The 26,143-nt window shown below is 44.1% G+C and overlaps 1 protein-coding gene across 6 annotated transcripts in view; it reads right to left on the bottom strand.

Moving 5' to 3' along the window:
* The window catches only part of LOC106600859 (retinoic acid receptor alpha), a 172,092-nt gene that overhangs the window by 48,781 nt on the left and 97,168 nt on the right, over positions 1 to 26,143 (bottom strand). The window lies entirely within an intron of this gene.

The following is a 26,143-nucleotide window of genomic DNA, read 5'->3' as shown; positions in this document are numbered from 1 at the left end:
CTGACCTCGGTTCATCTTTCAATCACCCACGTAGGTATAACCAATGAGGAGATGGCACGTGGGTATAACCAATGAGGAGATGTGACGTGGGCAAATGCTTCTAAAAACCAATGAGGAGATGGGAGAGGCAGGACTTGATTCACGTTCTGTGCCACAAATAGAAGCAACTTCTATTTTAGCGCCTGGCAACGCAGACGCTTGTTGGCACGCCCGAGCAGTGTGGGTGCAATGATTGAATAACATGCATGTGTAAATTTATTTTGCGACGCAGGCGATGTGGTCAGCATGTTACACCTGCTATCTTAGTTTATCTTTCCCTCTCCATCTCCCTCTCAGCTCTTCCTCATGGGCTCTGGCCAAATGTAACCTTCTCATAGAGGCGGGCATTTGATGTACCATCAGAGGTAGAGTATCTATTCTGCATGAGATTTGAAGTGGAACATGATAATTACATGATAACATTACAGCCCTAATTAATCTATGACTAGTGGGACTTGACAGCAACTGGGCTGTCGTTTTGTTACAATGACTGACGTTTGCCAATGGCCCTTTCAAAGTTTTTCCATAACCAAAAATATTGTACACTGAGCAAAAATATAAACGCAACATGTAAAGTGACGGTCCCATGTTTCATGAGCTGAAATAAAAGATCCCAGAAATGTTCCATACACTCAAAAAAACGTATTTCTCTCCAATTTTGTGCACACATTTGTTTACATCCCTGTTACAGAACATTTCTCCTTTGCCAAGATTATCCATTCACCTGACAGGCATGGCATATCAAGAAGCTGATTAAACATCGTGATCATTACACCGGTGCACTGAAAATAAACAGCCACTAAAATGCGCAGTTTTGTCACCACAGATGTCTCAAGTTTTCAGGGAGTGTGCAATTGGCATGCTGGCTGCAGGAATGTCCATAAGAGCTGTTGCCAGAAAATGTTCATTTCTCTACCATAAGCCACCTCCAACGTCATTTTAGAGAATTTGGCAGTACGTCTAACTGGCCTCACAACCGCAGACCACGTGTATGGCGTCGTGTGGGAGAACTGTTCGCTGATGTCAATGTTGTGAACAGAATGCCCCATAGTGGAGGTGGAGTTAAGATATGGGCAGGCATAAGCTATGGACAACGAATACAATTGATACCGTGAGGAGATCCAGAGTCCCATTGTCATGCCATTTTATCCGCCGCCATCACCTCATATTTCAGCATGGTAATGCACGGCCCCATGTCGCAAGGATCTGTACACAATTCATAGAAGCTGAAAATGTCCCAGTTCTTCCATGGCCAGCATACTTACCAGACATGTCACCCATTGAGCATGTTAGGGATGCTCTGGACTGACGTGTACGACAGCGTGTTCCACTTCCCATCAATATCCAGCAACTTCGCACAGCCATTGAAGAGTGAGTCAACATTCCACAAGCCACAATCAACTCTATACGAAGGAGATGTGTCACGCTGCATGAGGCAAGTGGTGGTCACACCAGATACTGACTGGTTTTCTGATCCACGCCCCTACTATTTATTTTAAGGCATCTGTGGCCAAAAGATCAATATCCCCAGTCATGTGAAATCCATAGATTAGGGCCTAATATATTTATTTCAATTGATTGATTTACTTATATGAACTGTAACTCAGTAAAATCATTGAAATTGTTGCATGTTGCGTTTCTATTTTTGTTCAGTATATTTTCATCTGTTTGAAGCTAGTGTAAAAAACTGAAAAAGACGCAAAAACAAACCTTAGAACAGGAAGCATAGAAATAGCACACAGAGAACAGATCTACCGCTTCTTAGACTTGCTTTCAATGAGAATTACAGAGCTATAACTTATATTTCTACGTGAATTTGGTCAGGTCACCCAAAAATGTACATATTGCAGCTTTAATAAAGTTGTATTCTATTCAAAGACAAAAAAGGCTTGGACAGTTTAAAATATGACTGAAAAATCAGTAGGGTTATGCCTGAATGCAGAATAATGTATTTACTGAAAACAAGTGTGGCGGCTGTTCTGATAAAACAAGCCGCTTGTCAATATTGTTCCACCTTTCCATCCATCCATCCCTGTCCATGTACCGTAAATACGTCCATTTACTGCCCACCAATTACACACACACACACACACACCTTTCACAGTACAGCTGAACTCTCTGTGAACCCAACAAACCAGGCAAATGCCTCACCTCGTGCTGGCCCACCACATGCTCACCTTCTCACTTTGCTTGCCCCCCCCCCACACACACCTTCCTTGGCTTCACTTCCCTGGGCAGAGGTTGCTCACACACTTGTAGGGGGTAGAGCAGTGTGCACATAACAAGGAAATGAATAGTCAAGTCGTGGCGCCACTGTGCATCAGTCAACGAGCTAAACCAAGGTTGCTGTCAGTGAGTGAAAGATGGCCCCATCCGTGAGTAGAACAACGTATCAACCTCTTCTTTCATGCCCTGGCTGATTCCATTTTGTTTCCTTGACGTGAAAGTGCTCTGGTATTGATTTTCGTCTGTTTAAAATATTAGCTGCTCGGGATAAAAGACCACACATCAAATAAATACACATTCGTTAATCGATAGGAGGCATTAAATCCATTGAGAGTGGCGGCAGGGGTACTAGCCACAGACACGGGCCCTATATAGGACGTTACAATTTTCTGATAGGTATGTAAGCGAGCGAGCAGCGCCTGGCAAGCTGCGTAATGAAAATTGACTTCATTGTAAATGTACGATACAAAGCAATTTGCTATTACTTACGCTTACATCATTGCCTTTGGCTTTAGCCCAGTTTGCGTATTACCATTTCACAACATATTTTCGTTTGAGGTCAGTTGATGATTAAGTATAGAAACACGTTTTCCACAACAAGCAATTCAGGAAAGTGGAACAACAGCCAAATATTGCCTTTGTTTCTGAGGCACTGCTAAGTGCACTCATACATTGTAGGCCTTCCCGTCTTGACCCAAACAATCACATGTTCACACAATCTGTCTGACCTTTGACTGATTCAAATCGTTATTTGTCACATGCACCGAATACAACTGGTGTAGACTTTACCGTGAAATGCTTGCTTTACGAGCCCTTCCCAACAATGCAAAGTAAAAAAACATATAAATGGAGCTAAATACAGGTAGTACCAGTACAATGTGAAGAGGTACAAGTTATTTGAGGTAGATATGTACATGAAGGTAGGGTAAAGTGACTAGGCATCAGGATAGATAAGACTAAAATAAAAAACAGCGTAGCCACAGCAAAGGATGAGTGTAAAAGTGTGTGGTGTGTGTGTACTAGAGGTCAAAGGTTTTAGAACACCTACTCATTCAAGGGCTTTTCTTTATTTTGACTTATTTTCTACATTGTAGAATAATACTGAAGACATCACAACTATGAAATAACACATATGGAATCATGTAGTAACCAAAACAGTATTAAACAACTCTTCAAATATCAAGGCAAAGGGTGGCTATTTGAAGAGTTGTTTAACACTTTTTTGGTTACTACATGATTCCATATGTGTTATTTCATAATTGTGATGTCTTCACTATTATTCTAAAATGTAGAAAATAGTAAAAATAAAGCCAATCCCTTGAATGAGTAGGTGTTCTAAAACCTTTGACCGGTAGTGTATATGTATGTTTGTATTGTGTTGGTATGCTTTATCTGTATGTGTGTGTTTGCGTGTGAATGTGTTTTCTGCGGGAGTGTCAATGTAGTGTGTGTGAGTGAGTGTATATATGGTGTGTATATATATATACAGTTGAAGTCGGAAGTTTACTTACACTTAGGTTGGAGTCATTAAAACTCATTTTTCAACCACCACCTTCAAACTCAGTGCCTCTTTGCTTGACATCATGGGAAAAGCAAAAGAAATCAGCCAAGACCACAGAAAAGTCGGGTTAACCTCCACAAGTCTGGTTCATCCTTGGGAGCAATTTCCAAACGCCTGAAGGTACCATGTTCATCTGTACAAACAATCGTATGGAAGTAAAACACCATGGGACCACGCAGCCGTCATACCGCTCAGAAAGGAGACGCGTTCTGTCTCCTAGAGATGAATGTACTTTGGTGTGTAAAGTGCAAATCAATCCCAGAACAACAGCAAAGGACCTTGTGAAGATGCTGGAGGAAACAGGTACAAAAGTATCTCTATCCATAGTAAAACGAGTCCTATATTGACATAACCTGTAAGGCCACTCAGCAAGGAAGAAGCCACAGCTCCAAAACCGCCATAAAAAAAGCCAGACTACGGTTTGCAACTGCACATGGGGACAAAGATCGTACTTTTTGGAGAAATGTCCTCTGGTCTGTTGAAACAAAAATGGAAATGTTTAGCCATAATGACCATCGTTATGTTTGGAGGAAAAAGGGGGACGCTTGCAAGCCGAAGAACACCATCCCAACCGTGAAGCACGGGGGTGGAAGCATCAGTACGGGGGGAAAAAAATGTATGAAATGAATTGAAATGTATGCTCTGGATAAGAGCGTCTGCTAAATGACATAAAATGTAAATGTTGTGGGGGTGTTTTTGCTGCAGGAGGGACTGGCACACTTCACAAAATAGATGGCATCATGAGGAAGGGGGAAATTATGTGGATATATTGAAGCAACATCTCAAGACATCAGTCAGGAAGTTAAAGCTTGGTCGCAATTAGGTCTTCCAAATGGACAATGACCCCAAGCATACTTCCAAAGTTGTGGCAAAAATGGCATAAGGACAACAAAGTAAAGACATTGGAGTGGCCATCACAAAGCCCTGACTTCAATCCCATAGAACATTTGTGGGCAGAACTGAAAAAGTGTGTGCGTGCAAGGAGGCCTACAAACCTGACTCAGTTACACCAGCTCTGTCAGGGGAAATTCACCCAACTTATTGTGGAAAGCTTGTGAAAGGCTACCCAAAATGTTTGACCCAAGTTAAACAATTTAAAGGCAATGCTACCAAATACTAATTGAGTGTATGTAAACTTCTGACCCACTGGGAATGTGATGAACGAAATAAAAGCTGAAATACATATTTCTCTCTACTATTATTCTGACATTTCACATTCTTAAAATAAAGTGGCGATCCTAACTGACCTTAGACAGGGAATTTTTACTAGGATAAAATGTCAGGAATTGTGAAAAACTGAGTTTAAATGTATTTGGCTAAGGTGTATGTAAACTTCCGACTTCAACTGTAGTTTAGTTAGTGTGCATAGGGTCAGTGCAGATAGTTTGGGTACCATTAATTAACTGTTTAGCAGTCTGACTATTTAGCAGTCTTATGGCTTGGGGTTAGAAGCTGTCTCTGAGGTTGTTGGTCCGAGAGCCGATGCTCTGGTACTGTTTGCCGGCCGGACAGTCTATGGCTTGGGTGGACGGAGTCTTTGGCAATTTTTTGTTGTTGATACTGCCTGATATAGAGGTCCTGGATGGCAGGGAGCTCGGCCCCAGTGATGTACTAGGCTGTCCGCACCCCTGTCTGTAGCACTTTGCGGTCAAGGGCAGTGCATTTGCCTTACCAAGAGGTGATGCAGCCAGTCAAGATGCTCTCAATGGTTCAGCTGTAGAACTTTTTAAGGATCCAAGGGCCCATACCAAATATTTTCAGGCTCCTGAGGGGGAAGAGGTGCTGCCGTTCCCTCTTCACGACTGTGCGGGTGTGTGTGGACCATGTTAAGTCCTTAGTGATGTGGACGCCAAGGAACTTGAAGCTCTCGACCTGCTCCACAACAGCCCTGTAGATGTGGATAGGGGTGTGCTCTTCCCTCTTTCTCCTATAGTCCACAATCAGCTCATTGGTCTTACTGATGTTGAGGGAGAGGTTGTTGTCCTGACACCAGACTGCTAAGTTTCTGACCTCCTCCCTGTAGTCCGTCTCATCGCTGTCGGTGATCAGGAGTCATGCGGGGTTCACCCCAGTCGTGGGTGAACAGGGAGTACAGGAGGGGACTAAGCACACACCTTGAGGGTCAGCGTGGAGGAGGTGTTGTTGCCTCCCCTCACCGCCTGGGGCCAGCCCGTCAGGAAGTCCAGGATCCAGTTGCAGAGGGAGGTGTTTAGTCCCAGGGTCCCTAGCTTGATGATGAGCTTGGAAAGGACAATGGTGTTGAACACTGAGCTGTTGTCTATAAACAGCATTCTCAGTTATTTCCCCTCTTGTCCAGCTGGGAAAGGGCAGTGTGAAGTGCAACTGACATTGCATTATCTGTGGATCTGTTGGGGCGGTATGTGAATTGAAGTGGGTCTAGGGCGTCTGGGATGATGGTGTTGATATGTGTTACGACCAGCCTTTCAAAGCCCTTCATAATTACAGATGTGAGTGCTACAGGTAGTCATTTAAGCAGGTTACCTTGGGAACGGGGACAATGGTGGTCAACTTGAAACATGTTGGGATTACAGACTGCGACAACGAGAGATTGAAAATGTCTGTGAAGACACTTGCCAGCTGGTCTGAGCTTGCTTTGAGAATGCGTCCTTCGACTGTTGGCTCCGAGTCAGTCTTACAGGATTCGCACTATAAGCATAAAAACATTGCTTTCCAATGGATGAGGTGCACAGGAGTTCTAAAGGGTCTCGTTATCAACCAAAAATGTCAATCAGGTCAGTAACCTTAGGCTGCCTGTTCAGTGACACTATTTCAACATATGGGCCAACACTCTTTACTCTTATAGATAACCACAAGGGTGCGTGCTCAGCCCCCTCATGTACTCCCTGTTCACCCATGACTGCGTGGCCAAGCACGCCTCCAACTCAATCATTACGTTTGCAGACGACACAACAGTAGTAGGATTGATTACCAACAACGATGAGACAGCCTACAGGGAGGAGGTGAGGGCTCTGGGAGTGTGGTGCCATGAAAATAACCTCTCACGCAACGTCAACAAAACAAAAGGAAATGATTGTGGACTTCAGGAAACAGCAGAGGGAGCACCCCTTTATCCTCCTCGATGGGACAGTAGTGGAGAAGGTGGAAAGTTTTAAGTTCCTTGGCGTACACATCACTGAAAAACTGAAATGGTCCACCCACACAGACAGTGTGGTGAAGAAGGCGCTCCTCAACTGCTCTTCTAAAGAAATGTGTCTTGTCACCTAAAACCCTCACAAACCTTTACAGATGCACAATTGAGAGCATCCTGTCGGGCTGTATCACCGCCTGGTACGGCAAATGCACCGCCCACAACCGCAGGACTCTCCAGAGGGTGGTGCGGTCTGCACAACGCATCACTGGGGGCAAACTACCTACCCTCGAGGACACCTATAACACCCGATGTCACAGGAAGGCCAAAAAGATCATCAACAACAACAACTACCCACTGCCTGTTCACCCCGCTATCATCCAGAAGGCGAGGTCAGTACAGATGCATCATAGCGGGGACCGAGAGACTGAAAAACAGATTCTTATCTCAAGGCCAACACAGAGAGGATGCTGCCTACATAGAGACTTGAAATCATTGGCCACTTTAATAAATGGAACACTAGTCACTTTAATAATGCCACTTTAATAATGTTTACATATCTTGCATTACTCATCTCATATGTATATACTGTATTCTATACTGCTCAAAAAAATAAAGGGAACACTTAAACAACACATCCTAGATCTGAATGAAAGAAATAATCTTATTAAATACTTTTTTCTTTACATAGTTGAATGTGCTGACAACAAAATCACACAAAAATAATCAATGGACATCCAATTTATCAACCCATGGAGGTCTGGATTTGGAGTCTCACTCAAAATTAAAGTGGAAAACCACACTACAGGCTGATCCAACTTTGATGTAATGTCCTTAAAACAAGTCAAAATGAGGCTCAGTAATGTGTGTGGCCTCCACGTGCCTGTATGACCTCCCTACAACGCCTGGGCATGCTCCTGATGAAGTGGCGGATGGTCTCCTGAGGGATCTCCTCCCAGACCTGGACTAAAGCATCCACCAACTCCTGGACAGTCTGTGGTGCAACGTGGCGTTGGTGGATGGAGCGAGACATGATGTCCCAGATGTGCTCAATTGGATTCAGGTCTGGGGAACGGACGGGTCAGTCCATAGCATCAATGCCTTCCTCTTGCAGGAACTGCTGACACACTCCAGCCACATGTGGTCTAGCATTGTCTTGCATTAGGAGGAACCCAGGGCCAACCGCACCAGCATATGGTCTCACAAGGGGTCTGAGGATCTCATCTCGGTACCTAATGGCAGTCAGGCTACCTCTGGCGAGCACATGGAGGGCTGTGCGGCCCCCCAAAGAAATGCCACCCCACACCATGACTGACCCACCGCCAAACCAGTCATGCTGGAGGATGTTGCAGGCAGCAGAACGTTCTCCACGGCATCTCCAGACTCTGTCACGTCTGTCACGTGCTCAGTGTGAACCTGCTTTCATCTGTGAAGAGCACAGGGCGCCAGTGGCGAATTTGCCAATCTTGGTGTTCTCTGGCAAATGCCAAACGTCCTGTTGGGCTGTAAGCACAACCCCCACCTGTGGACGTCGGGCCCTCATACCACCCTCATGGAGTCTGTTTCTGACCGTTTGAGCAGACACATGCACATTTGTGGCCTGCTGGAGGTCATTTTGCAGGGCTCTGGCAGTGCTTCTCCTGCTCCTCCTTGCACAAAGGCGGAGGTAGCGGTCCTGCTGCTGGGTTGTTGCCCTCCTACGGCCTCCTCCACGTCTCCTGCTGTACTGGCCTGTCTCCTGGTAGCGCCTCCTTGCTCTGGACACTACGCTGACAGACACAGCAAACCTTCTTGCCACAGCTCGCATTGATGTGCCATCCTGGATGAGCTGCACTACCTGAGCCACTTGTGTGGGTTGTAGACTCCGTCTCATGCTACCACTAGAGTGAAAGCACCGCCAGCATTCAAAAGTGACCAAAACATCAGCCAGGAAGTATAGGAACTGAGAAGTGGTCTGTGGTCCCCACCTGCAGAACCACTCCTTTATTGGGGGTGTCTTGCTAATTGCCTATAGTTTCCACCTTTTGTCTATTCCATTTGCACAACAGCATGTGAAATGTATTGTCAATCAGTGTTGCTTCCTAAGTGGACAGTTTGATTTCACAGAAGTGTGATTGACTTGGAGTTACATTGTGTTGTTTAAGTGTTCCCTTTATTTTTTTGAGCAGTGTATATTATCTACAGTATTTTAGTCTATGCCGCTCTGACATTGCTCATCCATATATTTATATATTCTTAATTCCATTCCTTTACTTAGATTTTTGTGTATATGTTGTGAAATTGTTAGATATTACTTGTTAGATATTGCTGCACTATTGGAACTAGAAGCACAAGCATTTCGCTACACCCACAATAACATCTGCTAAACACGTGTATGTGACCAATAAAATGTGATTTGATTTGATAACCCTTCATGGACTGTGTGTCAATTGGCAAGAAACAACACACCAAGAACTAGATGAAGCCAGGGCCTCTATTCACAGAGTCTCAGAGTAAGAGTGCTCATATAGGATCAGTTTGGCCTTTTAGATCTTAATGAATAAGATTACACGGACAGGGGGAACTGATCCTAGATTAGCACTCCTACTTTTTGAATACAAGCCCTGGACACCCCAATGCCTCATGGAGTTCTACAGAGAAAGTCGTGGAACTGAAGCCATTTTTCTTGCCAGTTTCTCATCTTGCTGAATACGTCCTGGCTGGATCTGACTTTGAGAAACGCACTGACACTTTTAAACATTAAAATGCCATTAATCACTTTCTGGAACCTGTGAAGGAAGATGGCTTTCCTGGGTGTAGACAAGGTTGGAATTCTCGCTAAAACTTCTGAACCGATGCCCACTTTGAGTGATAGACAGCCGAGCACAGGTAAATCAAGCCTTTAAATTCTGAAAAGGCAATGAGTTGGCAGCCTGCTTGAAGGTAGTAGAGGATTTACGAGAGCGACTGACCGTCCGGGCTCTTCCTGGGCATTGTAGGGGAAACAGTGATACATGCCAACACATTGGACCTGATGATGACAATTGGAACACTTACTCATTATCAACCACCTTAAAGGTCAACCCTCAAATTGGCTTTGGCTAAAAATGAGATCCGCGATAGGTGAAACAGCACCGCTGGCCGCCCCAGGCTCATTTGTTATTGTTTTGAGGAAACGAGCATCCCGCATCATGGTAAAAATATAATTGTAGTACATACTCTGCTGTGCTATCGTGTGTGCAATGCTGTCCGAGGGAGAAAAAAAAACCGTGTTCGTTATTGCAAACGTACATGGCAGTTTCACCACTATAGATTCCAGCTTTAAGGAGAAGTGGGAAAGAATTGGCTATTTTGTACATGTGAAATGCAGTTGTATATTGATATGGTATGTTTAGGGCAATACACCTTATCTTCGCCTACAAAGGCATAATTGTAGTGTACTGATAACAAATCCAGGAGATATTGAAGATATTTACTTCTAAGCTACCCTCGAATGAATTGCGGGTTGATGAACTTGAGATAATGAGAGTAGATTACGTGATGTCCTTGATAAGAGCAATTAGCATTAGTCTTTGGAGCCCAAGTGGTGCAGGTAGGGATGAGGAAGCTGAGATTTAGGAAGGGAGATGGGGTGGGGGGGGATTTTGGGGGATTGAAGAGGTTTATGATGTGATGGGAGGAAATGCGTGGGAAAACCTGACGGTAACTTCAAAGCACTAAACTATTTATTACCCCATCATCCCTGACCCCCCAACCCCCCCCCCTTCAACATAGACATAGCAGACCCCCCCCCCACACTTCAACATAGACATAGCAGACCCCCCCCTTTTAAGTGATGATTACCAGAGACATTGGCCTCATTGTTTTTTATTTATTTAACTAGGCAAGTCAGCTAAGAACAAATTCTTATTTACCATGATGGCCTACCAAAAGGCAAAAGGCCTCCTGTGGGGGCGGGAGCTGGGATAAAAACTAAAAACAATTAAATAAAAATATAGGACAAGAAACACAACACTACATAAAGAGACACCTAAGACAACAACACAGCATGGCAGCAACACATGACAACATAGCATGGCAGCAACACATGACAACACAGCATGGTAGCAACACAACATGACAACATGGCTATCGACTAAGTATCATTGTGAATCTCACACCCGCCGTCATCACTTCAGCGAGCAGGCCTTTCTAATCGACCTGGCCAGGGTATCCTGGAAGGATATTGACCTCATCCCGTCAGTAGAGGATGCCTGGTTGCTCTTCAAAAGTAATTTCCTCTCCATCTTAAAAAAGCATGCCCCTTTCAAAAAATGTAGAACTAAGAACAGATATAGCCCTTGGTTCACTCCAGACCAGACTGCCCTCGACCAGCACAAAAACATCCTGTGGCGGACTGCACTAGCATCGAATAGTCCCCGCAATATGCAACTTTTCAGGGAAATCAGGAACCAATACACACAGTCAGGTAGGAAAGCAAAGGCTAGCTTTTTCAAACAGAAATTTGCATCCTGTAGCATCCTGTAGCTCTAACATCTGGACCTTCTTTGGACACTGTGTTAACATCTATCACTCCAGTGTTAATTTGCTAAATTGTAATTACTTCGCTACCTGGCCTATTTATTGCCTTACCTCCTTACTCCATTTGCACACACTGTATATAGATTTTTCTATTGTGTTATTGACTGTACATTTGTTTATTCCATGTGTAACTCGGTGTTGTTGTTTTTGTCGCACTGCTTGGCTTTATCTTGGCCAGGTCACAGTTGTAAATGAGAACTTGTTCTCAACTGGCCTACCTGGTTAAATAAAGGTGAAAACAAAATGACGTTATGTTTTTTCCTTTATGAGATCAGTTGGTTCAGAGGTTACAGAAAACAAAATGGAAGGAGTCATTAGCATTACGTTACAGTAACTCCGTTACAGTAATTACCTTCTCCTCCACAAATGGATGATGGGCTATCTAGCTCTCTACTGCTGCACAACACACACACACACACACACACACACACACACAACAGGGACACCAGCTCATTAGCGGCGTAGCCTGATGAAATAGATTCATAGCCACAGGAAGAGGCTGCCCAGTATCGTGTTTCTCACACAAGACGGTTGGAGGAGTCGACTTGTTATATTTCTGTCACTTCCATTAATATAATACCCTTCAGAACATCAACTAGCAGAGAGAAGAGATGAGAATGGATCTTGTCCTTATGTACATGCATGTGTGTGTTTTTCTCTCCCTGTCCCTGCAGACAGCAGTAAAGGGCTTTAACTGCTTATCATGGTTATGTAGGATGTAGGGCTGGGAGATAAGGCCAAAATATCATGACGGTATTTCAAAACTATTTTACGCTATGACAGTATTTCATGTTTTTTAATAATAATACTTTATGAGTAGTGCGTGACCCTACAGTGGCAACACATACATTCTGAGTGAATTCAATGGTTCTTTCTCTATTCTGATTGTTTTATACTGTTCAATCCAACCGATATTTTCAGCAATATCTCAATTTCCTGCGCTCATTTGAGGTAATTTCCACCCTTCCATGTAGGGGGCTGCACAATATCGGAAAACAATCTAGGCCTTATTTTTAACCAAATGTTGCAACTGGCGATTTGACTTGCGATTTAATGCAAAACACTTGGGTGAACTGTTGTAATCATTGATTATTCTAATTCTATAGTTAGAATATAATAGTGGGCACTTTGAATACAGTGTTGTTTGACATGACAACGAATGAAAATGCCAGGGAGGAGTTATTGTGACAGGGTAGGAACCAAACTGTTTCCTAGGGGACCCTATAATCTTTGGCTACAAAACAGCATCGTTATCGTCAACACTGTTGCGTGTGCTGCATTGACCATGCAAACTGAAAGCAAGTGTGTCTTGGTCGAGGAACAACAAACATGCTCCTTGAGTGACAGGGGGCGGGGCTAGGTCTGTGTGGAAAGCTGCAGACAGACAGACAGACAGACAGACAGACACAGACAGACAGACAGACAGAGAGAGAGAGAGAGAATGACTCAAGTAGCGGAGTAAACTACCAAAAATGGACGTTACACACGGCGTATCACTTAACAAACCAAACATTCAAATACCGTTCTAGAAGTTAAAGTTAAAAACCCTAACTGGTCCGTGCATCAATACCGGTATATCATAATGTACTAAGGGATAGGCCACTGGTTAACATTAGTGTACTAATATAGGGAATAGGGAGCCATTTGAGATGCATTGAGAGCCTCCTCTATCTGACAGCAGAGTGGGTTTGACATGTTGCTCAATCGCTTGCCTCACACCTCCCGTATCCCCCTGCTCATTGCTCGGTCTGTGTACATGTGGCCGAGGGAAATGGTGAAAGAAGAGGGGGGGGGGTGTGTGACATGTTACAAGCTACATAACTTTATGGGAAAGACAGCTGCAACATAGATCAGTACATGTTCGTGTATGGATTGGGTGTGTGTGTGCATTGCTAAATCCGTGAGCATATATGGTGGTTGCGTTGCATGAAATATATTGATTTTTTTACAAGCAAATCCCCCAACTTCCCTTGTCCAAACACCTCCAATTGAAAACAAGAGCTTTTACCTGCGAGAAAGTGGTGACATGACATCTCCGTCTGTGTACTCTGTAGCTAGGCCAAGGGTAATGGTGATGGCTTGAGTTAGCTGTTAGCATATGGCGTGGATTAGCTACTGTTAGCCTCTGCACATCTGGAGGAGCCAGGCAGTGACTATGTGTGTACACGGAGTATACACTGCAGGCATGGTTCTGGGAAGGGTAGTGCCCACGTATGCACACACATGTACATGCACACACGCATGAATGGAGGAACAAAGAAACACACACACAACTTTGGGAGGTTTGAGCCTGTCTCATTATCTCCGTAATAGACCAGAGGACGTGTGGAAGAGGCCAGAGCTCTTGTAAATCTTAATGTCTGTACGTGTTTGTTTTTCTTTGTTTTGACACACACTTTCATGCTCGACTTGTTTACCGGGGGGGCACTGGGGTCAGGTTGTTGTGTGAAAGTAAGAGGGATGAAAATATTAGCTGAAGTACAGGTTATTTTCACGATACGAGAGATTGAATGACCTTGCTCCGTTTGTACTGAGAAGAAACACATCTTTCCTAGGTAGCATAACCCTGGCCATCTCTTTTAAAAGGTAGAGAAAGAGCCGAATGTACAGAAGTAATTAGCCGATGTTAAAATAACCAGTTAAAAGGTTGAACCTCAGAAACTGTAAAGTGCTTGAAAAGTAATTCTTACAAGGAGAAAGAGCGAGAGAGAAATGCTTTACAAACAGGCTCTCTTTGGAAGGAAAATAGCTTGGTTTCTTAGCTCATTTGAGGCTCATTATTTATTTATTTTCATCCTGGCCTCTACATCAAAACATGCCTTTCCCGCCCAGATGGAAGCCAAGGTCACGGCCCACGGTTACTGAGAGAAAATGAAAAGAGAAAAATCTCTGAATGAGAAGATCCTTGGTTTGTGTCAAGTGGCCCAAGTTGTTGAAATGTATTTTCTTATTTTTCTTTCTTCTCAAAGTTGTATTTGGGTGATTACATTTGAATTCAATCCCTTTTTGACAGCACCACTTTTTGATTACAACTGAAACCTTCCATACATATTTACCAATTGCAGAAGTGCTCAAAAAGTGACTTTTTGGACCTGAATGCGAAAAACATTCAAGAGAAAGGTGCTCAAAGCTGACCCATTTTGCATACCCCACCATAACATGAGACATCCATGTCTTCATCATTGAAAAAGAGAAATCGTTGAGATTGATATCGTTTAAAGGCTTAAAAACAGGGCTGTCAAACAATTGTATCATTATTTTTAACAACATTTTTTATTTTCCTACCTTTAACGCCTGTTGTAAAAAAAAAATTCAAAAAACTTGTAGACTCCCATCTTCTTTTTTCATTTTCACATAATGTATGTTGTAGCTTCGATCCGATTTTCTGTTGTGCCCTCTATCGGTTGAAACACAAAATATGTGATGTGGTTTGGATGATAAATTTACTAAAAAGGGAATACAATTGAAATTCAAACTTTCAAATGGTACCACAAAGATGGTTGGAGGTCCACACATCAGAAAATGTTTATTGGTTTATTTTGGATTTGCAGAATCAGCAGCTATTCTTCCTGGGGTCTCTAAAACAACAAGTACACGACAAGTAACAAAACACGGACACATTGAACAGTCACACAAATGTAAAATACGATATACTAACAATACAACTACAATGTTGACTTGAATGGCAATATGTGTTGTTTTAAATTATACTGTCAATCCTACATATGAAACCTATTGAAATCATAGAAATATAGATAATAGAATAGACATGACCATTTAAGTTGACATTTGATGGTTGGTGGAGCTGCAGTCTTCTTTGTGGTAATAATTAGAAGTTGAAATTCAATAAAAATTTGCAGTAGTCTGAAGGGATAGGTCCATTCTATGAATTCTGTTTTCAGTTCATTGACGTTAAAGGTTTAAAAATGACAATTTTCCTAATATATACACACACACACACACACACATACATATAATAAAATAGTTTGACAACACTGTTTGTAAGCTTTTAAACTATATCAAACACCTGTTTATCTTTTCCAGTGATGAAGACGTGTCTCACGGTATGATACGGGTATGCAAAAACGGTCAACTTCGAGCACTTTTATCTCCTGAATGTTTTGGCATTCAGGTCTAAAAAGTCACTTCCTGACCACTTCTTTCACGGGCAAAAGTTCTGTTAAAATCAAAAGGGATGCTGTCAAAGTTATTGAATTCAAATGGTTTTACCCATTCTGAATGTGTGTGTAATATGTGGACTTGTGTGTGTCTTTGGATGATAGAGCTCGATAAAAACATCTCCCAGCATCCAGTTTCTAGAGCGATTCATTTTTCAAGGATAGTATACAGGTAGGAGGAGGTGGATATTCTTCTATTCTCGTCGCTGTGTGCAATTCAAACAGATCTCCACAAAATATTCACTTGGTTCAGATTTGATGCTTGTTGTGGAGCCCAGAGAGAGTGTGGTAGAAAGGGGGGGGGGATGAGGGTGAGGGTATAGAGGGCGTAATATGTTTAAGATAGTGTAGTTACAGTATTATAAAATATGTATTTGGTTTCTGATTTAATGTTAGTTGTGGAGAACATCTTGAACAATCTGGCCATAAATGACCATGTACTCTTGTAATCTCCAACCGGCACAGCCAGAAGAGGAACTGGCTACCCCTCAGAGCCTGGTTCCTCTCTAGGTGTCTTCCTAGGTTCCTGCCTTTCTTGGGAGATTTTCCTAGCCGCCGTGCTTCTACATCTGCATGGTTTGCTGTTTGGGGTTTTAGACTGGGTTTCTGTACAGCACTTAGTGACATCTGCTGATGTAAAAAGGCCTTTATAAACAAATGTGATTGATTGATGGAGCCCAGAGAGAGTGCTGTAGAAGGATAGGGAAGGGATAGAGCGAGAGAGGGAGGGAGGGATAGAGGGAAGGAGAGATAAAAGGAGGGAGATTGCAGGAGAGTGCAACAGAGAAGAGGAGGGAGATGGGGAGGGAGAGATGGAGAGAGATTGATAGAGAGAGGTGGAGGGATGGATGGAGGGAGGGAGAGGGCAGAGTGCAGTGTGTGTAAGTGGATGTGCACCACGTGCTCCAAGGCCAGGTCTTTATAACGCCCTGATGACCTACAGTACTGAACCCAAACACCAGATGTATCCTCCGCCCTGACGCCTTTAAAGCCTGATCACACCCCTGTGTGTGTGTGTGTGTGTGTGTGTGTGTGTGTGTGTGGGGGGGGGGCGGATTAGGCTACACACACAAGGACCCTTTGTACATGTGAGCAGGCGTGTAGGATTGTGTGTGTGTACAGTTGAAGTCGGAAGTTTACATACACTTAGGTTGTAGTCATTAAAACTCGTTTTTCAACCACTCCACAAATTTCTTGTAAACAAACTATAGTTTTGGCAAGTCGGTGAGGACATCTACTTTGTGCAGGACACAAGTACGTTATCCAACAATTGTTTACATACATATTATTTCACTTATAATTCACTGTATCACAATTCTGGTGGGTCAGAAGTTTACATACACTAAGTTGACTGTGCCTTTAAACACCTTGGAAAATTCCAGAAAATAATGTCATGGGTTTAGAAGCTTCTGATAGGCTAATTGACATCATTTGAGTCAATTGGAGGTGTACCTGTGGATGTATTTCAAGGCCTACCTTTGCTTGATATCATGGGAAAATAAAAATAAATCAGCCAAAACCACAGAAAAAAAATTGGAGACCTTCACAAGTCTGGTTAATCCTTGGGAGCAATTTCCAAATGCCTGAATGTACCACGTTCATCTGTACAAACAATAGTACCCAAGTAAAAACAGCATGGGACCACACAGCCGTCATACCGCTCAGGAAGGAACGTGTTCTGTCTCCTAGAGATGAACGTACTTTGGTGCGAAAAGTGCAAATCAATCCCAGAACAACAGCAAAGGACCTTGTGAAGATGCTGGAAGAAACAGGTACAAAGTATCTATATCCACAGTAAAACGAGCCCTATATTGACATAACCTGAAAGGCCGCTCAGCACGGAAGAAGCCACTGCTCCAAAACAGCCATTAAAAGCTAGACTACGGTTTGCAACTGCACATGGGGACAACGATCGTACTTTTTGGAGAAATGTCCTCTGGTCTGATGAAACAAAAATAGAACTGTTTGGCCATAATGACCATCGTTATGTTTGGAGGAAAAAGGTGGAGGCTTGCAAGCCGAAGAACACCATCCCAACCGTGAAGCAGGGGGTGGCAGCATTATGTTGTAAGGAGGCTTTACTGCAGGAGGGACTGGTGCACTTCACAAAATAGATGGCATCATGAGGGAGGAAAATGATCTGGATATATTAAAGCAACATCTCAAGACATCAGTCAGAAAGTTAAAGCTTGGTCGCAAATGGGTCTTTCAAATGGAAAATGACCCCAAGCATACTTCCAAAGTTGTGGCAAAATGGCTTAAGGACAACAAAGTCAAGGTATTGGAGTGGCCATCACAAAGCCCTGACCTCAATCCTATAGAAAAATTGTGGGCAGAACTGAAATAGTGTGTGCGAGCAAGGAGGCCTACAAACCTGACTCAGCTACACCAGCTCTGTCAGGGGAATGGGCCAAAATTCACCCAACTTATTGTGGGAAGCTTGTGGAAGACTACCTGAAACTTTGACCCAAATTAAACAATTTAAAGGCAATGCTACCAAATACTAATTGAGTGTATGTAAACTTCTGACCCACTGGGAATGTGATGAAAGAAATAAAAGCTGAAATAAATCATTCTCTCTACTATTATTCTGACATTTCACATTCTTAAAATAAAGTGGTGATCCTAACTGACCTAAGACAGGGAATTTTTATGAGGATTAAATGTCAGGAATTGTGAAAAACGGAGTTTAAATGTATTTGGCTAAGGTGTATGTAAACTTCCCACTTCAACTGTATGTGTGTGTTTGTGCGTGTTTGTGCATGTGCAAAGTCTTTGTACTGACAAATTACAAAGAGTCATGCTACATGCCAGCAGGTGTGTAAGAGTATGTGTAAAAGTGTGTGTGCCTGCCTAATGCGCTGTAACGGCACAATACACACGGGCATTTCCATGTAAAAAGACCCATGAGCACCAACATGTAAGGTTCATAGGATTATGTCAAACTGGGTGTCAAATGAAAGATAAGAGTCTATATTCTTGAGAAATTAAAGGATATATATATATATATATTTTACAATTTCCCATCCGAAAAAAATACAAATAAGCAAAGGCATTGATTTATTATCAAACAGATGTCAAACGGGTCTTGGACAACATCATCTACCAGAAAAAGTACTGAAAGGTATCAGAAATACATCAACACACAATAATGTTGAAGTAAAGTCCCCTGCAAACTAATATCAACACTTATAGTTTTGCAGAAATTGTGTACCTTCTGTAAGTTTAAGTAACTTGTGCCTTGTAATTCCATTACCAAAAAAACATCATAACTTTAAGATGTTCTCTCATTTCTCTTCCTCATGAGAAGGAAGGATTATGAAAGTTCACAGAAGTAACAAGTTAAAGGTAGACCTACCAACTACTTATTGGTAACGGAATTTTGAACCAAACAAGATGTCTATGATTGGTTAAGATTTGGTCTTGTCCGGACCAACCAAATGTGCTCTTGTTTAGGGACAGAGCACAGTACAATAATAGCCAGTGTGTAGAATAATACTTAAATATGCAAAAGAAGGATATTGGATATGTCTACCTTTGTGTACTTATTCAGGATACATCAGCATGAAGAGAATGATATTAATTTTGTATAATTATGCATTAATTATAGTACAGATCAGGCACCAATGATGTAATTCCGTTACCGTAAATCCTTTACCGGATGTGAATCCACTTCAGCTACTGTAGTCAAATAACCTAAATAAAAAAAATGTACTCAAGGTGTCATGTCATTGCTCACACCCCATTTTTTTCTGCCGACATCTTTGAATCTGAATTCGGAGCCGATATTTAACTGAGTTTTTGGAGAAAAAACATCTGAAGCAGAATTTACTGTAATTCTGTTACCAAACTTTGCATCTGCACAGTTTTTGTGACATTTTCTTGTTCAAAGTAGTCCTTGTGGATAGAGTTGTATGGTTTATTAAACTTTGAAATCAATGGTTTTTGTTTTGGCATACATTTTAAAAAGTGAAAAAAAAAAAAAAATACATCGGAGTAAAAAGCCGGAATTAAAAGTAAAAATGGTGTGCTTTTTAACTTGTAACAGCACCGGCCAGCGATTTAGATAGAGGAAATGTGCCAAGCCAGTTGAAATGGTAATGCGACATGTGAAATCCCCTGCTTAGCCAGCAGGTCGAGGTACAAAAGCCCCATAGAGCTATAGCCTTCCAGGCCCTGAACATGACAAATGCTGCTGGGACCAACGCTGGGGCAGGGGGGCAGAGGACCCCCCCGGTACAACTCCACCCCAACCCCATGAAGGCCTGGAGATATTGATATGGGGTGGGGGATTAGAGTAGAGGGAGATATCATCACCATTTCAAAGTTGGGGGGGGGGGGGTGAACTCCCTGTTCCCCGCTTTCTCTCTCCTTCTCCCTCCCTCGACCTCCAGGGCCCCGCTGGACTAATCGATCTCTGTGGACGGAAAAGAAAAACGACCGCCGTCATCTCCCGCCGGACACAGAGAAGACGAGGGAGGGAGGCAAGGAGCGAGAGAACGAGGAGGAGAGACAGCACGAGAAAAGAAAGAGAGCGCGTGAGCAAGGAGAGAGAAACCAGGAGGGACATTCTGATCCACAAACAGACCTGTTAGCCTGTTAGGCCCCCCCCATCCTCCCCCAGGCCCGGTGAGGAGAGAAAGGCCCTGTGGGAAGGCTTTGTAATGGGGGCCCGAACAGGAAGACTCCGTTACATCACTCATTATGGACATCACACTGGGGGGGGGGACACAGCCACAAAAACACAGAGCTCAACTCCACCCTGTACCAGACTGACCCAAGACATTGTTGCAGCTCTCTGGTGGCTAGCAAAGCAGTGCAGATTCTGGTACGAGCCTAGATATACATTAGGTACACACGTGTGTTGTAGGACTATGAGCTTCCAGGTCTATTAGGTGACAGCTCCTAGAGGCTTTCTGTTACCCTGTACACAAAATGGAACAGAATAAGAATAAAAGAATATGCCATTTAACAGATGTTTTTATCCTAAACGATTCAGTCAGGCGTGCATACATTTTGAATGTGGGTGGTCCTGGGAATCGAATCCAGAGGACCACACTGATTGACGTCCTCTCTATGCAGATACACACTACGACGTGTTCCATAGTGTAAACATGTATTCCTATATCTGTATTTCTCTGCAGTGTGTGTCAGTGGTGGTTTTGGGTAGGGGTCAATGGAGGACGCTGGCCAGGGGATAGCGGTGTCATCCTTTACCAAAAAGGACAACAGCTTCCCATAAAGCCCCTGATCTCTGTCAACAACAGCATCAACGGGGGGGGGGGCTGGCCCAGAGCCCCGGGGGCCCATCTCAGGGACAATACACAGCCCAGCTAGGGCCAGTGAGAGAAGAGAGAAAGTGAGCGGCAGCACTGGTTAACCCCTCAGCGCCGTGCATATCAACCGGAGCCGAGCTCAGTAGCTAGCGATTTGGAAAGCGTCACCCCATTGATTCTCAACGAGCTCCCAATGTCTGTGGACTTTAAGGCGTCCGCAAGCTTCCCGGCCGAAACCGTTGGGAAGAGTTCCTGCATATATTATGGCCACATTATGTGAGGTTGTTGTTCATTTTGAGACGATACTCTCCTGATGGTGAGTTACCTCAATGCAAAGTAGACAGCAGAATTACACGAGCAGCTCAGGCAACAGCAACAGCAGCAGGAAGTGAATAATTGTAAAATACGACAAATACTTTTCTTTGTGTGTTTAAATTTGACTTTGGAGGCTTTTCAGGTTGGCAAAAGTGTTTCAAAGACTGAGGGGAGAGATCAGAACAGAAGGAGCAATAATGACTGAGGGAGAGGAGAGAAGGTTGATTAAAGATGAAGCAGCATTAGTAGGCCTATATTACAAACAGAGGGACAGAGACAGGGGGAGGAAACCAACGATCCCATACCTCAGTGGTCCTGCCTCTGATGGTGGTGGAGCCTGACACAATCACTAGCCTGACAATGTTTAACCAGGCCACCCGAAACAGAACACAAAACTCCCCATCCATCTCTTTCCTTCCCTTCACTCCCTCCCTCTCTCTCTCTCCCTCTCTCTCCTTCTCGCAATACACATCTGGGCCTGCCCATTGTAGCCCCCCCCCCTTCACTCTCTCTCACCCATCCCGGATTCAATATTTCAACTTTAGGCTTTTGTTCAAGTCTACATGATCTCCTCTCCCACACAGCTCCTCCATTTTACTCCTGTTTTACTTCCTTCCAGCACTATATATTACCGTCAGAACAACACTACCCAGCGTTCCTTGGCTGTAGGTCTCACCCGCAACGCAAAGACTTAAGGGAGACATACGTTGACATGTGGAATAAGACCCTGATAGAATCTCTCGGACTCTAGTTGTACACTACACTGTCAACACTGTCTACACTCCCTCCCTATATCACCAAGTGTTGCTGGGTCTCATCCAACATATTGGTTAGCAGCTCTTCCCTTTGGATGGCAGTAATTCTCTCTCTCTCTCTCTCTCTCACTCTCTCTCTCTCTCTCTCTCTCTCTCTCTCTCTCTCTCTCTCTCTCTCTCTCTCTCTCTCATTCATTCATTCATTCATTCATTCATTCATTCATTCATTCATTCATTCATTCACAATATCAAGCCTTATCACAAAGCCAGCAGCTACAAAACAATTCTCACCTATAGGTGAAGTTCACACCCCCCAAACAATGTATGAATGCAGATATTCTGCAGTTCCTTATCTTGCCCTGCAATCTGATACCAACTATGAAGTCATTGTGTGTGGAATAACTAGACACTGAAGTTTTCCAGTAGGGAAGGATTTCGTAGAAAAAGCATGCAGTGGGTGTTTCGCCAAAAGGGCTCATTTCATTTGACAGACTCCTGTAACATGTGTGTGTATTGAGAAACGTATTAGTACTGGACGGGGAATCCCCACAGCACATGGCATCCTGCCTGTTTCAGTTCCACACACACACACACACACACACACACACACACACGTCCAGTCACCTCTCTGACGGGTCAAATCCCATCAGCCTGGCAGCTGCAGACCAAGGGGAGAAGTGTGTGTGTGTTCTTGCGTGCGTGTGTCTGTGCAGGACAGGAACAAACACTGTGACCCAGGGTCTACTTGGCTCGCTCTGCCCCGGGTCACTTCCCACTAGGAGAGCCACTATAGTTTGCCTTCCATCCACTCCCTCATTTTGCATTGACGTTTTAGTCAATTAGCAGACGCTCTATATTTTCTTACTTTTTTCATACTGGTCCCCCATGGGAATTGAACCCAGAAACCTGGCGTTGCAACCACCATGCTCTACCAACTGAGAAAACAACCTAGAACCACCCTGGACAGCAGAGTGGACAATTGACCACTCTGAAAGAGCCGTACTATAGCACCAGCTCCACATTCTTTTAAATGGGCCTTTAAATGTGCATATTTAGCCAAAGTTCACCAGTGGTAAAGCTCCTGTGACCAGCTGGGCCCAGAGACTGAAGTGCAGATCACTCTACCAACAGCAAACCTTCCTTTCTCATCAAAATTGGAGTAATAACCAACTGCACTACAACACTGCTCCATAGACACAACACTGCTCCATAGACACAACACTGCTCCATAGACACGACACTGCCCCATGGACACGACACTGCCCCATGGACACGACACTGCCCCATGGACACGACACTGCCCCATGGACACGACACTGCCCCATGGACACGACACTGCCCCATGGACACGACACTGCCCCATGGACACGACACTGCCCCATGGACACGACACTGCCCCATGGACACGACACTGCCCCATGGACACGACACTGCCCCATAGACACGACACTGCCCCATAGACACGACACTGCCCCATAGACACGACACTGCCCCATAGACACGACACTGCCCCATAGACACGACACTGCCCCATAGACACGACACTGCCCCATAGACACGACACTGCCCCATAGACACGACACTGCCCCATAGACACGACACTGCCCCATAGACACAACACTGCTCCATAGACACAACACTGAAGCATTACAGTACCATTGTTGGTTGGTTCACATCAGTTGACCCGAGGTGGAACTATAATATTGACTATTTACCACACAGTTTACCAACCTGACCCAAGATTGACTTTTACTACAGCCTTTGAAGCAGTCTCTTTTCCCTCCTGTGCCAATACAGCCAGTGCTGTTCTTGATGGGGTGCAGGCGATTGGGCTTTGGAAAGACAGAAGGCCCCATCCCTCCCTACCTCCCCCTCTCTATTCATCCCTCCATCACATCCTTTAATAGAGACCAACATCTACGAGATCAGGGGTCAAGTGCATGTTTCCCAACACTGTGTGCCAATCAGGCCGCAGCACCATCTCTGCCGGGTGTTAGAGAGAACCAGGGAGAGGGAGAGAGAGAGAGAGAGAGAACCAGAGAGACAGAGAGAACCAGGGAGAGGGAGAGAGAGAACCAGAGACAGAGAGAACCTGATAAACAGAGAGAGAGAGAGAGAGAGAACCAGAGAGCGGGAGAGAGAGAGAACCAGAGAGAACCAGAGAGAGGGAGAGAGAGAGAGAGAGAACCAGAGAGAGAGAGAGAGAGAGAGAGAGAGAGAGAGAGAGAGAGAGAGAGAGAGAGACAGAGAGAACCAGAGAGAGAGAGGGAGAGAGAGAGAGAGAGAGAGAGAGAGAGAGAAGGGGAAGATAGTCAAGGTCTTGTAAAACAGAAGAAGCGACATATTGACAATGCTCACGGGAACAATGAGACAGACAACAGCCCCATCTGATAGGTGATTATGTCACTCGTTGCTGCAGCGCTCAGATTAATGCAAGTCAAACCAAATCAAATGTCATTGGTCACATACACATGGTTAGCAGATGTTATTGCGAGTGTAGCAAAATGCTTGTGCTTCTAGTTCTGACAGTGCAGAAATATCTAACATGTAATCTAACAATTCCACAACAACTACCAAATACGTCAATACACACACACACACACACACACACACACACACACACACACACACACACACACACACACACACACACACACACACACACACACACAGGACCAACACACACAGGACCAACACACACACAGGCCGACGCAGCCATGCGCGCACACACACTCCGATAGGGCACTGAGTTGGCATACATATCCAACAACAAAACTTCAGCGATATCACAGCCACAATTAAGGGACTGTAAAATATGCATTCAAGTACACAGTGTTTACATGTTGAATTACTATCGCCTCTCCATATAAAAGCTGACAGCCAGATAGACTCGAACATACACAGACACGATTCTGGTGGCTGATGGTTCGATAATGCCCAGAGTGCAGCCAAAACACTGGACGAGAGCAGCTGAGCTCAGCAAAATATACAGAAAAGGCATGCAGTTTTACTTCCGCTCTGTGCCCCCCCCCTCTAATCTGAGCCATTTCTGCTCTTTGAATGATCACATGGAAAGGCACACGAGATTATTACAATTGTTTATATACAAATTATTATACATTTATATCACAAAGAAACTGCCTATGGTTATAGATCTAGCATGATGAAGACCTATCCTCTTACAGAATCAAATCCAAGTTTTATTTTTATAATATATATTTAGCCTCTAGTATAAATATGTGCCCCAATTGGCACCCCATTCCTTATATTGTGCATTTATAGTGCTCTATAAAAGGGAACAGGCTGCCATTTGGGACACAACCGTGGTCTAACCAGGTGTAAGCGTGACGAGCATTCAGCCCGGCACTTACCCTGCCAGTCTATGAAGAAGTGTGCCACTAAAGCCCTGACCTCAGAGCCGATCAAGCTGATCACTCCTCCCTGGCTGATCTGAAAGTCTCAGAGCTCACCTCATCGACGCAACAAAACGACCTAAATCACTACACTCCAATATCTGGCATCCCTACCGTCCCCCGAGACGACGCCCGCCGCCAGAGACGTTTCAGTCGAAAGACGATGAACATGAACCGGAAACACAACAAGACGCCACACGCACGGCATGCGCGCACACACACACACACACACCCCGTGTGGCACTGTGCTCCGTACTAACTGCACTAAACACTCAGTAACCCTCCACTGCACACTTCACTAAACTGTTTGTTTGTCCAGCTGATTAAGTATCCGTCATGACAGCGGAAACACTTCACGCTAAGAAATTGCATTAGCGAGCAGAATGAGGCCGCCTAAGCTGCATTCCTAACTGAGTGTGTGTGTGTGTGTGTCATGTACCAGTCTGTGTGTGTGTGCGTGTGTGGCAGCCTCTCTGCGCTGTAAGCCACATTCTCTCTTGAGTCGGCTGCTTTAGTTTCCAGACCAGTTCATCCTCTGATTCGTTCAGACAAAACAGGGCATCTAGTCTATAGGGCAACGTTGCGTGTATGATGTCAATGGAGAGGACGTAACGCATCATAGCACATCAACAGATCACATCTCATAATGTTGTTATGAATTATGTCGTCAACGTGGTATTGGTATCATGGTGTTGTATGACGGTGTGTGTG

Source organism: Salmo salar, chromosome ssa03 (genome assembly GCF_905237065.1).
Source record: "Salmo salar chromosome ssa03, Ssal_v3.1, whole genome shotgun sequence".
Lineage (NCBI taxonomy): Eukaryota > Metazoa > Chordata > Actinopteri > Salmoniformes > Salmonidae > Salmo > Salmo salar.
The sequence above is the reverse complement of the archived record's forward strand: the minus strand, read 5'-3'. Positions and strand labels throughout refer to the sequence as shown.